The following is a 14,608-nucleotide window of genomic DNA, read 5'->3' as shown; positions in this document are numbered from 1 at the left end:
TTTCTTAGTTTTGTACATTTGTAATTGATGGACTCTTTGTTCTTTGTTTTTTAATAAATTGCTGTGAGGCTATGCTTCACAGTTTCTCTCAAAAAAAAAGAACCGTGTCAAGCGATCAGTGGGAGGTGGTGGAGGTGGGGGATTGTTGTTGTTATTGTTGTTCTGGTTCAGATGCTGAGTCAGAAGCTGCATCAATTGTGCTTGACCTTGGAGGAGTTGCTCCATGGCCGGAGACACTTCATTGTTGCGAACCATCTGTTAGGTATGAGAATAATATAAAGCGAGACATTTGATGGGTATTTGGCGAGAGTAAGGAGAGATAGACTCGAGATAGAAAGGAAGAGAACTACCCCAAAACACTTTTGTAAAAACTTCAAAAATAACACCTTCATAAATATATCAAACATTCAAAACAAATTTAAACATGGATGTCGACAACGATGGATTACAACTCAAGCGCATACTAAAGATTTATTTCTATTGACTAGGAGGGCCAAAAATGGACATCTAAGCGGAAGACGTGTGATCCATAAACTAGCGTAGTGCTATCAAGCATTCCCAAATTTTCGCTTCTTGATTGCCATCTCAGTCTTGAGGGTATCCAACTCTTCTTGCACATTACGGAGTTGCTTCCTTGTGCGGCGTATCTCGTACAAAGAATCCTCTAGGGAATCATTAAAGGCTCGAGTCAGATCCACTTGTTGGACAAGCTTCGGGTTGTCTTCAGTTGTTGTTGGAGAGTAGTAAACTAAGGTGTCATCCGAGTATTGTGTGGGGAAGTACTCGAAGCGAGTCCCCTCAAACATTGGCTCATAGAGCCCCATCAGACCACGAACAGCTTCACGTGCAGCATCGTCGATACCAGCGTTGAAGTTGTCGCGAGGGATAGGTGCCTCGAAGACACGCAGTGGTTTTGCATCTTCCAAAGTCGAGTAGACATGCACCTCCACATTCCATAGCTCCATTCCTGCCTCGGTGAAGAGATATCCCTGATACACCGGCCGAGTCTTCATCCGAAGGTGTGATATCATATCCCATAGCAAACGAGTCCAACGACCAGCATTTACTCCATGTGAGATCTCGGTAGGGACTTTGGCCATCTACAAGTTTGAAAGAGAAGAAAATGAGTAAACTTTAGAAATCGATGGATAAGAATATCAATTTTTTTAAAGATACTTATTAAATATATTTCCTAATGTTTCCAAACCTAGGGCCACGACCTAGAGTCGATATGGCTCTGATACCATCTGTGGCGACCCGAACCTGGAGAGATCCGGAGTCTATGTGCATCCACTGTACTAGTCCCAAGGATTTGCTAGTACGCACATTCACGAGATAAATACCACAGTCATATCATTATTACAACGCATCAAATCCGATACATAGTTATTTATTACATAAATGCCCGTAGGCCAAAATGAAGAGCGGAAGACAAATAAAGCGGCGAGTCCAGCAAATGTGCCACAGGCAATCGACTGGAGCATCGTGACCCTAACATCGTATCTCACTCGTCATCGGAACAACCTGCAACATGAGACGTTGCAGCCACGAGAGTGGTCAACACTTTGAATGTGTGGCAAGTTACACCAATGCAATAATATACCTATTTCTACATGCTTAGGGATATCAAAGGAAATGGCTATAGGTTTAACATTTGCGCAAAACAATATTTTACATCAATAAATCACATTTTAACATTTCCAAAGGTCTAACTCGTCCTATCTTTAATAAACAATTTTATCAAGTAATATATGACTAGAGGCCACACAGTCCAACTAGCCTAGATGAAAGTACCCGTGAGCGACACACGAACACAGGGCTTTCCCCAAAATCCCACCTATGAACGACACACGAACATAGGGTTTGAAATTTAATTTATGTTTAGAAAGACAAAGTTGCGAAGAGACATCTTCAGGTAAAGGTTACTCAGCTTCGCCCGTAACCGTGGGCACGGCTAATCGATTAGTTCTACACCCTGCAGGGGTTGCACACTTTCACCACATGGCACAACCCGAAGGTTATGCCGAGGTCTTTCCCAAATGGCTAACTACTTATTTCCGAGCACGCCCGCTCCAAAATAGACACAAAGTCTCATACCGATGACGGTCCTTAAGTAGGTTTCCACAAGATAATCAACCGAGCCAGAGCCCATATGACATGTGGTTGCACGAAATAACTGAGTAATTCTAAACATGAATTTGTTCTTTTAGGGGTCCCTGGGCGGCGGACCCAACCAATTTGAGCACACAGCTCCACACGCGATGACCCATCATACCACTCCGCCCAGGATGAAATAATTTTACATTTTAATTTGGTAAACACATTTCACAAACCATTTCTATTTCGTAAACATTATTTCATTTGAACCCCCCAACGGATTTTATTTTAGCATGACTAAGCATAACTATATAGTTCAAAACTTTACTAGAACTTAATCTAGCATATATTTACCTAAGGTTACAAAGTGGGTGATAATCCCTACGGCTTATTTCTACCATAGGACATAACTATAAAACCTCGCCATTTCTAAAAATACTTGGCTAACAAAATAAAACTATCGCATGCATTCCTACTTTTATAATCAAAATAGCATAGCAAAAATAAATGGGATAGACATGTAGATGTAACTTGCCTTTTCTTGATGAACTATTAACTCTTTCTTGTCTCCGAAATCCTCTCACGATAAATCTCCGTAATATCTATACGCGGAAACAATCGAATAAACTCCAAATTCAAAACATAAGAACCAAAGAGATTTCACATATTACAAAACGTAAATATGTTTATAGAATATAATTGATGCCATGATTATATGATACTAATTCGAGTACTACGTGAATTTGGGCTTAGGAAAAGGAATGGCCGGGAAATGGTTCGCGGGTACGTAGATACGGCCAAAATAGCCTCAAACTCGAGTTTAAATTAAAACAACTTTAATTAGTTTGAAAAGTGAATTAGTAGGTTTTAAACGGAATTATTTTAATTTCTGAAGTTACTGCAAAAAAAAAAGAATTTCTGAATTTCGATTAAAACTGATTAAGATATGTGCATTTGAAGTTTGGCCAAAATCTGTAAAAATTCGGGTTCGTACGGTATCTACTTGTACAGTTTTACAGAAATTTACTATAGGCCATCGGTTGGTGATCTGGCTGAAACCAAAAAGAAAAAAAACGAAAAAGGAAGAATCGCTGGGTGCTCACAGTGGGTTGCCTGTGTTTGGCTTCTACAGCTCGATCGTGGTCGATGTCGAGGCAGCGGACGTCGGACGAGTCAGGCAAGGCTCGAAGGAGGTGCAGATCGGCGTGGCGAAGTACTTGCGACGGTCAGCTAGTTCCGGCGAGGTTGAACAGCAACGAGAGCGACGTCCTGTTCCCTGTTGTCCTGGATGCTCCGAGCTGCTGAGGATAAAATGGATAGTCAGGGAGGTGCTCCGCGACGAGAGGAAACTGTGGGTATGAAAGAGAGGCCCTGGCAACCTTTACCGGCGTCGGAATCGTCGCCGGAGTTGTGGACGGCGGCAGACTTCGGTCACGAAATTCGGACTCCCTAGAGCCCGAACGGAAGTGGTGTTGTGAGGAGAAATGTGGTGGAGGTCAAGGCGATCTCGGGGGTCTCTTATATAGGCCCAGGGGACGGGCGGACGTCGCGAATTTGGCGGCGGCGGCCGGTGGAGCAGCGCGCAGAATCCGCGAACGCGCGGGTGGATTAGGAGAAGATAGGGCCGGCACGCGAGGGGATAGGAGTGGCGTCGCTTATCCCTCCCCAGGGGAGCTGCACCTGGACGCAGGGAAGCCGGGGGCGCGGGGTGCGCGCACGCGCTCTCGCCGAGAAAAACGCAGTGGCGGGCAGAGGTTGAAGATGAACGTTTAGGTGGAACTCCTCGTAACACGTGGGCCAGCTATCGTAGGAGAGGAAAGAATAAACGAGAGGGAGATGGACTTGATTCAGTCTCCGGATTTCGTTCATGATGCATGCGTGCGTGAGTGGCCGGTTCACGTACAGGTAACTTCCTTTCTTATTTCTTTCTCATTTATTTTCTTTTATTTATTGTTGTATTTTTTTTAACTAGAAAATATATGGGGCTTTTAACATCAAATTGTTTTCTGGAGAATCTAGAAAAATTCTATAAAATAAAAATAAGTATATAGGGCTAGGGAAACTTGTTCCAACCCAACTAAAATTTTATAAATACATTTCCCTGGCAAACCTTTGGGAAAGTCATTTCATATCCTCTCTCGAAAAATTTAGAAAAGTTTTAAGAACATCCAATAAATCAAAATGTAATCAAATAAAATCCAATTGGAATAAACATAGAAGTTCCTCACCCTTTGTTCATTGATTTAAACAAGGTTTAGAAGAGAATTCAATTAGCTCTCAAAAAGTTTCAATTTCTTCGAAAATTCAACACACATCAAAGCACTCATTTAATAAATATTTATTTTATTTAACATTCCAAAATGGTAAATTTTGGGATGTTACAGGATGTTGCTCGCTATGTCTCAGAATGTGATGTTTGTCGCCGTGTCAAAGCAGAACATCAGAGACCTGCCGGTGTCCTCCAACCCCTGAAGATTCCTGAGTGGAAATGGGATAAGATCGAGATGGACTTTGTGACTGGTTTTCCAAAGTCTCGAAAAGGCAATGATGCTATCTTCGTGGTGATCGACCGTCTTTCTAAGGTTGCTCACTTCCTTCCTGTCAAAGAAACAATATCTGCTAGTCAGTTGGCTGAGCTCTACACTGCAAAGATTGTTTCTCTTCATGGTGTTCCCTTGGAAATAAGCTCGATCGCGGAAGTATCTTCACTTCCAAGTTTTGGGCAAGCTTTCGTAAAGCTATGGGAACTAATCTCGCTCTTCGAAGACAGCTTACCATCCTCAAACAAGTGGGCAAGTCGAAAGAGTCAATCAGATTCTCGAGGACATGCTCGTGCTCGTGTTATCTCCTTCGGCATGAAATGGGAAGAATGTCTTCCATTCGCCGAGTTCTCTTACAACAACGGCTATCAAACCAGCTTTGGGCATGGCACCCTTCGAAGCTCTCTATGGTCGCAAATGCAGAACACCTCCGAACCGGTCCGAAACCGGTGAAAGGCAAATCTTTGGCCCCGATGTCATCAACGAGGTCGAAGAAAAGGTGCGAATCATTCGTGATAATCTGAAGATAGCACAATCTCGGCAGAAAAGCTATTATGATAGCAAGCACCGTGATATGTTATATCATCCTGGTGATCAAGCCTACCTTCGTGTTACTCCTATGAGGGGCACTCATCGCTTTGGTATCAAAGGCAAGCTGGCGCCAAGATACATTGGGCCCTTCAAAGTTCTAGCAAAGCGTGGTGAAGTCGCTTACCTCCTTGAACTTCCTGAGAAGCTCTCAAAAGTGCACGATGTCTTCCACGTGTCACAGCTCAAGAAGTGCTTCAAAGATCCGGGCCGTGCAGTTGATCACGAGTCCATTGACCTCCAAGAAGACCTCTCCTACAAAGAGCATCCCGTTCGGATTCTTGATGAAGCTGAACGTCGAACTCGCAACAACTCGTCAAGTTCCTCAAGGTGCGAGTGGTCGCACCATTCCGATAAAGAAGCAACTTGGGAGCGGGAAGATCAACTCCGTTCCGAGTACCCGTCCTTTTTCTCTTCTTCCTGAGAATCTCGGGGCGCGATTCCTTCAAGGGGGGGCGTTTGTAACATCCCAAGAGTAATACATAGATCCTTTTTACCTTTTCTTGCATTTGATCATGCCATCATGTTGCATTCATGCATATCACCACCTTGGTTTTTCCAAATTGCATTTGGTTTTGGCTTTGCTTTGTTTGCTTGTGGTTCTTCCTCTCTTCCTCTCTCTTGGTTCATCCCCTCCCTCTTGTGATGTTCCAAGAAAAGCTAACAAGACTAAACCTATTCCTCTACTTGATCTATCTTTCAATAGGTCATGCCAAAATTTCTATTATGGTTGTTAAACCTACCTCTCTTATTCTATTTTATCAAGGCTAATAAGGTGTTCTTGAGTGGGTTCTTTTCCTTCTCCATTGGTTGAATCCATTAAGGTTTACCAAATATATTGAATACCAATTATTTTGGTTGCTACTAAAATTCTCTTTATCTCCCTCTTATTCTTTTCTTCTTTTATAATCTCAACCACCATAATTGGTACACAAGGTTGAGCTTCTCTGATTTCAAATTCCTTTTTCAAATATTCAAATAATTCTCTTCTCCAATTTTCAGAAAAAGGTTTTGAAAAGAGAAGGAAATAAAATCAGAAAAAGAAATAAAAAGGAAAAGCTAAGCTAACCCAGCCCAATCTAACCAAGCTAACCTAACTAGCCCAACTAACCAGCCCAGTTTTTCACGTGGAGAGAAAAACTCCCTGTATCTCTTCTTCCTTCGTACGAACATGGCCGGCACCACATGATCTTTCTCCTTTCTCCCCGATGCTCGCCACCTGCCCTCTCCCCCTTTTCCTTAAGAACCCAAGAGGGCCAACCGAACCCTAGCCATTCTCCTCCACTCCAAGTCGCCGCCTCCTCTATTTCTTTCGCCACCTACTGTAAGCAACCGAGAGGATTATTCCCGTCACCACCGTCGACCGCCACCGTCGCCATGGACGCCGTCGACCTCACCTGACCGCGGGAACGGAACTGCGACGTCCTCCTCTCCACCCTGGACTTCTTCAAGGACGCCAAGGCCTGCAGCAGCTCGAGCATCTTCTTCCTCGACTCAACATCAGCCCGGCCACCTCCTCCTTCCCCAGCTCCGGCAGCCCCTCCGCCTCTCCTACCTGGTCACCAACGACCACAAGGTGAGCAACACCTACCTCCCTCCCCTGCATGAGCCCTAGCATCCTTGGTTGGAGTCGAAAACGAAAACGAAAACGGAGATCACATGCCCAGTTTTCCTGCTTGGGAACGTTGTCTTCCGACGGATCTCACCGCCAGCAGAGGCCACTCCAGAACGCGCTCTTCACACCGTTGGAAAGCTGAGACGAAGGGCTACAACTTTCGTTTTGGAATCACTCATTTTCGTTGCCTGTAGACGACGCCATCCTCGTTCAAAGTCTGGTACAGAAAACAGATTCTGTTTAGTTTCAGTTTTCGCCCTGTCTCTGTTCCGTTCTCCGACGAAGCTCACCGGCGTAACAGGTCGTTTCAGAACGCGATTCTTGTACCACTCGAAGCACAACATCTCAGGCTACATCTTAGTCTTTGAATCATCCAAATCGGTGCAGTATCGGCGACGCTATCGTCTGCCAAAGTTGGCTCCAGAAAACTGTTTTCAGTTTCGGTTCGCGACGCTGTTTCGTGGTTCCGTTTTCCGACGAGTCTCGCCGGCGTTCCCGCAGCACGAACAAAAGGAACCCCTAGATGCTCCCCACATCCAGATGCATCACGGTTGTTTTCTTTTTCCAAATCGACGCACAGTTTCGTCGCGCCAACGACTTTAAAATTCGTGCACTTACGCTATCTACAGGATCTCTCGCTGTCACGTTTTCAGCTTTTTGCTCACAGATGGTTTTTAAAACTTTTACAAATGCTTTTCCACAAATCCAATTTGGGCAAAGTTTATATCCAAATTGATCAGCTTGTCATGCTCTATCCATCTATGAACTTTGTTTTGGGTTTTGGATAAATAAAATTTGGACATAATTAAAATCTTAATTAAAGTGAGTAATATGGCATAATTCATAATTTCAATTCTACAACTCAAAATTCTGCAAATGATATATCCTTTTTCATCAGAAAAGTGAGAGGTATTCAAATCTTGCATCCTCATGCATCATTGGCATCATCTCTGAGTTATCCAATTAAAACTTGCAAAACCAATTAAGGTATATGTGAGGGTGTTTATCATTTCATGTGAATTATGAGCACCCCACTTAATTCTGCCATGCACACATCATCTTGCCATGTCATCATGCATCATATTGCGCATTGCACTTGTATTGATTTGTGCCCTACTCTCCTTGTATGTGCTATTTGGTTCTTCTCGAGTAGACGCCGACGCAGAGCAGTACGAGCAGGAGTACGAGTTCCCTCTGGAGGATCGTGTCGGTGCTTCTACCTCTGATCTGACAGGCGAGCCCACCCCTTCACCTATTTTACTTTTACATGCTCTTTTGATCTATTGCTATCCTTATGTTGCGATTCTGTTGTGTCACGTGTCCTATCCACCTGTTATCTATATGTCCGAGATACACCTCCTCGCCCTACCTATTGTTTGTTGTTTGCCAGCTTTGCGAGTCGTAGGCGAGTTTAGGGTTTTCTGTTGATATCTCGAAATGTTCGGGATATCTTGTTGGGATGTTGACACATGTACTACCTTTTTCAAAATGATGATGATAACTTTTGCTACAACTTAAAATTTGCTAAGGGATATAATATGCAGAGGCATCTGTGAGCCCCTTTGCGAAAGCATCGGAACTTTGACTTGCTAATGTCCCCTAGGACCCGAGTTCTTGTTATCTGTTTCTAAGACTGAGCGCGCTAACCACACGTGGGAGGATTTATCGGGACCCCCCATCACCCATTACCTTTTCTCAAGTCTGTTGAAAAGGGGGCCACAACCTTGGTTTTATTTGGTGCACACATATTTATTACTGTTGCCTTCGGGTGTTTACTTCCTGTTGCCTTCGGGTGGTTTATTTCTGCATCGCACTCGCATAATTGCTAGACGACTTATCTAGTGCTTGGCCGTTAGTGCCCGCCTAGACGCCTACGCAACCTCCGGGTCCGTCTCGGAGTACGGCCGAACTTCGTCACGGGTAGCTTAGTTGGGTGGCCCCCCTAGGCATTCTTGCAGATCTGGGAACGGTCTTGTTGTGAGACTCCGCACTTGACTATGCGGGTTCGAGCATGCGTGTATGGTAACATTGGTGCACCCCTGCAGGGTAAATCTTATCGATAAGCCGTGTCCGCGGTTATGGACGACTTGGAGCTGTTTAACTCGATCATAGAACAACTTACACCTAAAGTTGTCGCTAATAACTTGCTAATTACTTGCGTAGTAAGTTAGCCCTATTATAATGGAATGGATATAAAATTGTCAACTGTGTGAGTGCCTTGTTAGTACCTCTTGGCTAAGGGGGATCGCATTTGGCTGGGTTGTTGATTGCAGAGTATAGAACTGCTAGAATATGCGCTCTCTCACCTTCTCTATTAGACGGAAGTTGTAGCGTGTCTCTATTGGATAGTGCTTTGCTGCCGCTAAACTCCACCATAAAGCCGGGCGAAGTTTACACCGCCCACCAGCGAGCATAGCTGGTCTTGTCTCGCAAGTACGTGCCAACGGTATTACCCTCGTTTTCTTCCTCTTTTCCGGAACACGCTTTTCGACAAACAGGTACGACAGATGATGAGCAGTACGCAGGTGGCTACTTTGTCGAGTTCACGGACGACGACTTCGTTGCGTAGCAGGATCGTTCCTAAGGCAGCAGCCTGTTGCATGTTGGTTATGGGAACACCGCTTGATTATCTTCAGGACTCTTAGTCCCATTTGGTTCTTGTCTGTACCCAGACTATTTGGCTATCTTATGTATGATGTAATGTTGGGACATGTGTCCTCTGAGTGTCATTTGGATCTTGCTCATTAGAGCGTTGCTATATATATGAACCTTATTTCCATCTTTTGTGTCATACATAATCATGTTGTGATATTCAAGCTGTATTCTACCCTCGTATCCTGTGCACAGTGTGTGTATGTGTGAAGTGCACAGGAAGGTGAAGCACTCAGGCCTAGAAAGCCTACCGTGAGCCTTTGAGGTGGGTGTTGTGTGCATGGGCGTGTCGAGCTGTTGCTTGGCCTACCCATATGCTTGGGAATGCGAGGCGACCTCACGGTCCTTTGTAGTGACCTCATGCACATAAACCCCTCTTACCTGCGCGCTCTGGGTTTTCCTACTCCTGGGGCTTACATGCGGGCACTATTAGTATACTATGCATGAGGCTTGCAACTTGTAAGATATAATTTACATGATACATATGCTTTATTACTACCGTTGACAAAAAAAATTCATGTTTTCAAAACCAAAGCTCTAGCACAAATATAGCAATCGATGCTTTCCTCTTTGAAGGACCATTCTTTTACTTTTATGTTGAGTCAGTTCACCTATTTCTCTCTACCTCAAGAAGCAAACACTTGTGTGAACTGTGCATTGATTCCTACATACTTGCATATTGCACTTGTTATATTACTTTACATTGACAATATCCATGAGATATACATGTTATAAGTTGAAAGCAACCGCTGAAACTTAATCTTCTTTTGTGTTCCTTCAATACCTTTACTTTGATTTATTGCTTTACGAGTTAACTCTTATGCAAGACTTATTGATGCCTGTCTTGAAAGTGCTATTCATGAAAAGTCATTGCTTTATGATTCAGTTGTTTACTCATGTCATTACCATTGTTTTGATCGCTGCATTCATTACATATGTTTACAATATGATCAAGTTTATGATGGCATGTCACTCCGGAAATTATCTTTGTTATCGTTTACTCGCTCGGGACGAGCGAGAACTAAGCTTGGGGATGCTGATACGTCTCCGACGTATCGATAATTTCTTGTGTTCCATGCCACATTATTGATGATATCTACATGTTTTATACACACTTTATGTCATTATTATGCGTTCTCTGGAACTAACCTATTGATGAGATGCCGAAGGGCCAGTTGCTGTTTTCTGCTGTTTTTGGTTCCAGAAATCCTAGTAAGGAAATATTCTCGGAATCGGACGAAATCAACGCCCAGCATCCTATTTTTCCACGAAGCTTCCAGAACACCCGAGAGCCGCCAGAGGAGGGCCCTGTGGGCCCCAGACGACAGGGTGGCGCGGCCAGGGCCTGGGCCGCGCCCCCCTAGCGTGTCACCGCCTCGTCGCCCTTCCGACTCCGCCTCTTCGCCTATAAAAAGGTCCCTGACCTAAAACTTCGATACGGAAAAGCCACGGTACGAGAAACCTTCCAGAGCCGCCGCCATCGCGAAGCCAAGATCTGGGGGACAGGAGTCTCTGTTCCGGCACGCCGCCGGGACGGGGAAGTGCCCCGGAAGGCTTCTCCATCGACACCACCGCCATCTTCATCAACGCTGCTATCTCCCATGAGGAGGGAGTAGTTCTCCATCGAGGCTCGGGGCTGTACCGGTAGCTATGTGGTTAATCTCTCTCCTATGTGCTTCAATACAATAATCTCATGAGCTGCCTTACATGATTTAGATTCATATGATGATGCTTGTAATCTAGATGTCATTATGCTAGTCAAGTGGGTTTTACTTATGTGATCTCCGGAGACTCCATGTCCCACGTGTGTAAAGGTGACGAGTGTGTGCACCGTGTGGGTCTCTTAGGCTATATTTGACGAATACTTATTCACTGTTATGAATGGCATAGTGAAGTGCTTATTTATATCCCTTTATGATTGCAATGTGTTTTGTATCACAATATATCTGCGTGCTACTCTAGTGATGTTATTAAAGTAGTTTATTCCTCCTGCACGGTGTAATGGTGAAAGTGTGTGCATCGTGTAGTACTTGGCGTAGGCTATGATTGTGATCTCTTGTAGATTATGAAGTTAACTATTGCTATGATAGTATTGATGTGATCTATTCCTCCTTTCGTAGTGTGAAGGTGACAGTGTGCATGCTATGTTAGTACTTGGTTTGGTTATGTTGATCTGTTATGCACTCTAAGGTTATTTAAATATGAACATTGAATACTGTGGAGCTTGTTAACACCGGCATTGAGGGTTCGTGTAATCCTACACAGTTAGTGGTGTTCATCATCCAACATGAGGGTGTAGAGTCTAGCATCTATCTATTTATTCTGTTATGTGATCAATGTTGAGAGTGTCCACTAGTGAAAGTATGATCCCTAGGCCTTGTTCCTAAATATCGCTATCGCTGCTTGTTTACTGTTTTACTGCATCTTACTTCCTGCAATATTACTACCATCAACTGCACGCCAGAAAGCACTTTTCTGGCGCCGTTACTACTGCTCATATTCATTCATACCACTTGTATTTCACTATCTCTTCGCCGAACTAGTGCACCTATTAGGTGTGTTTGGGACACAAGAGACTTCTTGCTTTGTGGTTGCAGGGTTGCATGAGAGGGATATCTTTGACCTCTTCCTCCCTGAGTTCGATAAACCTTGGGTGATCCACTTAAGGGAAACTTGCTACAAACCTCTGCTCTTGGAGGCCCAACACTGTCTACAAGAATAGAAGCACCCGTAGACATCAAGCACTTCTCTAACACCACTGCGGCGGCCAACTCCGGCGAGTTAATTGGAAATACGATACAATCGATTCTAAAGCGAACAAATAGGCTCTGGAGATGCGTGTGAGTAACCTAGTGTCGTTGGAAGGCTTGGCGAGGCTTGGGGTGGTCGGGGGCGAGCACGACGTCGCGGATTCCGGCGAACCACCGCGAAAGGGAATGCCAAAATTTGCTCGATTGGTGAAGCGTCTTCTCGATTCCTTCTACCAGTACGATCAGAGAACTCGTGCGCTTCTAGTCGTCTACTCCATAGACGCCGGGGTGGCCTCCATCGACGGCAACGTGATGAACGCCGGCGATGCTCATCGGTGGATTTCGAGAAGTAGAGGGAACCAGCGAGTGTGAGTGGAGGATTGGGAGATCAAGCGCATCACAGCGCTCCTCGGTGTGGCTTTATAGCTCAAGGCGGGCTCGGAATCGACGGCAATCCGTCGCTGACGGCCGGGATACTGCGGAGATGACGGCCAGGTCTTCTGCACGAATCACTTTCCGTTTAGATGAGGATGGAGAGTTTCCCTTGCTGGTCACGTCCAGATGAGTACTGAGCTCGAAGCCATCTGGATCGACGACGAGGACGTGGCGCCGGTGCGGTGTCGATCAGCGGGAGGAAGACGAAGGTGCTTTTCTTCCTCTCGTTATAACCAAGTGAAACGGTATCTTGGGCCAGTTTCTAGTGGGCTGGGTCAATGTGGTGGCAATGCTGGGCTATGCTTAAGCTGTGGTTGTTGGGCTGCTGCGCTGCTTCATGGCCAGGTAAGGTCCAGGTGAGGCTTCTCTCCTTTTTTTCTCTTTTATTTATTTTCCGTTTTATATTTCCTATTTTGTATTCTGCTTTTAATTAAAATTTTAATTGCAGGTTTCTTACTTTGTTAACTCCATTAAGTTGTATATCAGTGATCATTAAACCATTCTTTCCTTTTGGAACAAGTATTTTATATTTGAGTATATTCCATACAATTGGGCTTATTCAAAATATCAATTAATTAGGAATATAGGTGTTCTTTTTAAGTTTCTTTTTCATTTGGAATGCAACTCCTTTTTTAATGATTAGAGTTGATAATTTCTACTCCAAGTGTATTTGAAGTTATTATTATGGCTTGGCTTCATATTTGAGGAGTTGGTCACTTACACATAATTTTATGTGAGCACTTGCTTGTTAATATCTTATAGGTTTTATTATAACCATTTCCCAAAGGTAGCACTAGGATTATATTTAATAATACCTTGAATTACCTAGAGTAGATGTTACTCTAATCATGGTTTGGTCTGGGTTATAATGATAAGTGGTTGATCAAAACCTATGGGTCTTAATTATAGAATTTAGCACTAGGTTAATCTTAGGTTCAATAATTGAAGCATAATATTTAGTTTGTGAGCAATTCTAGGGTTCTAATGATATTCTCCTAATGGCATTTGGTTTGGAACTCAAATGTGAACTAGGTTTTTATTTGTGATCACCCAAATGATGCACCAACTAGGGTTTAGTCTCCCCTATCCATGATAAGGTGGTTACTTGCTTAATAGTTGATGTTCTCCTTTAGTTACCAAGGACTTGAGAATTGGTTTTGTCTTCTGCCAATTAACTTCTATTACTATCCTCAATTTATCATTAAAGTAACTAAAGTGGTTATGGTTCTTTTTATAGTTAACTTTGGTTATATGGATGAATGGTTGCTCACCATATAAAGTATAGAGTTTGACTCTAAGGTTTTCTTAGGTTCTTTGATTGAGGAATAAGTGGAATGTAGATATGGTAAGATTCTGCTTATAATAGAGGGTTTAACTTATGGCTTATGATTTTATTTCTCCAAAGCATGATCATGCATTAGACATGATCAACTTATTCTCAATGGCTTCTACTCTCAATTCTTAGAGTATATGATCATTACCCAATTTGTAATGATTCAAAGGTTTGGCTTCCTTAAGTATCTCTCATAAACTAGGTTTCTCACTTCTAAGATCAAGTATTGTCTTGATCATCTAGGTATATGATACGTCTCCAACGTACCTATAATTTCTTATGTTCCATGCTAGTTTTATGACAATATCTACATGTTTTATCCATACTTTATATCGTTTTGATGCATTTTCTGGAACTAACCTATTAACGAGATGCCAAGGTGCCAGTTCCTGTTTTCTGCTGTTTTTGGTTCCAGAAAAGCTGTTCGGACAACATTCTCGGAATTCAACGAAACAAAAGCCAAACCTCCTATTTTACTGAGACAGACCCGGAACACCAAAGGAGAGACGGAGAGGAGGGCCAGGGCCTCCAGACCACAAGGCGGCGCGTCCTAGGAGGGGGGCGCGCCCAGGTGTGGTGTGGGCCCCCCAGGCACCCC

General features: G+C 43.8%; 1 long non-coding RNA gene across 3 annotated transcripts; it reads right to left on the bottom strand.

Moving 5' to 3' along the window:
- Window positions 1-2,628: 2,628 nt before the first annotated feature.
- Window positions 2,629-3,636, bottom strand: LOC124682422. Of its 3 annotated transcripts, none has more exons than XR_006996280.1 (3): window positions 3,477-3,636; window positions 3,201-3,398; window positions 2,629-2,699 (listed from the first exon to the last, which is right to left on the bottom strand). It is a non-coding gene; the product is annotated as an uncharacterized LOC124682422 (long non-coding RNA). The 3 variants fall into 3 exon arrangements; XR_006996278.1 differs by having other exon boundaries at window positions 3,201-3,395; XR_006996279.1 differs by having other exon boundaries at window positions 3,201-3,395; window positions 3,483-3,636.
- Between the last annotated feature and the right edge of the window lie 10,972 nt (window positions 3,637-14,608).

This window comes from Lolium rigidum, chromosome 1 (assembly GCF_022539505.1).
Source record: "Lolium rigidum isolate FL_2022 chromosome 1, APGP_CSIRO_Lrig_0.1, whole genome shotgun sequence".
Lineage (NCBI taxonomy): Eukaryota > Viridiplantae > Streptophyta > Magnoliopsida > Poales > Poaceae > Lolium > Lolium rigidum.
The sequence above is the reverse complement of the archived record's forward strand: the minus strand, read 5'-3'. Positions and strand labels throughout refer to the sequence as shown.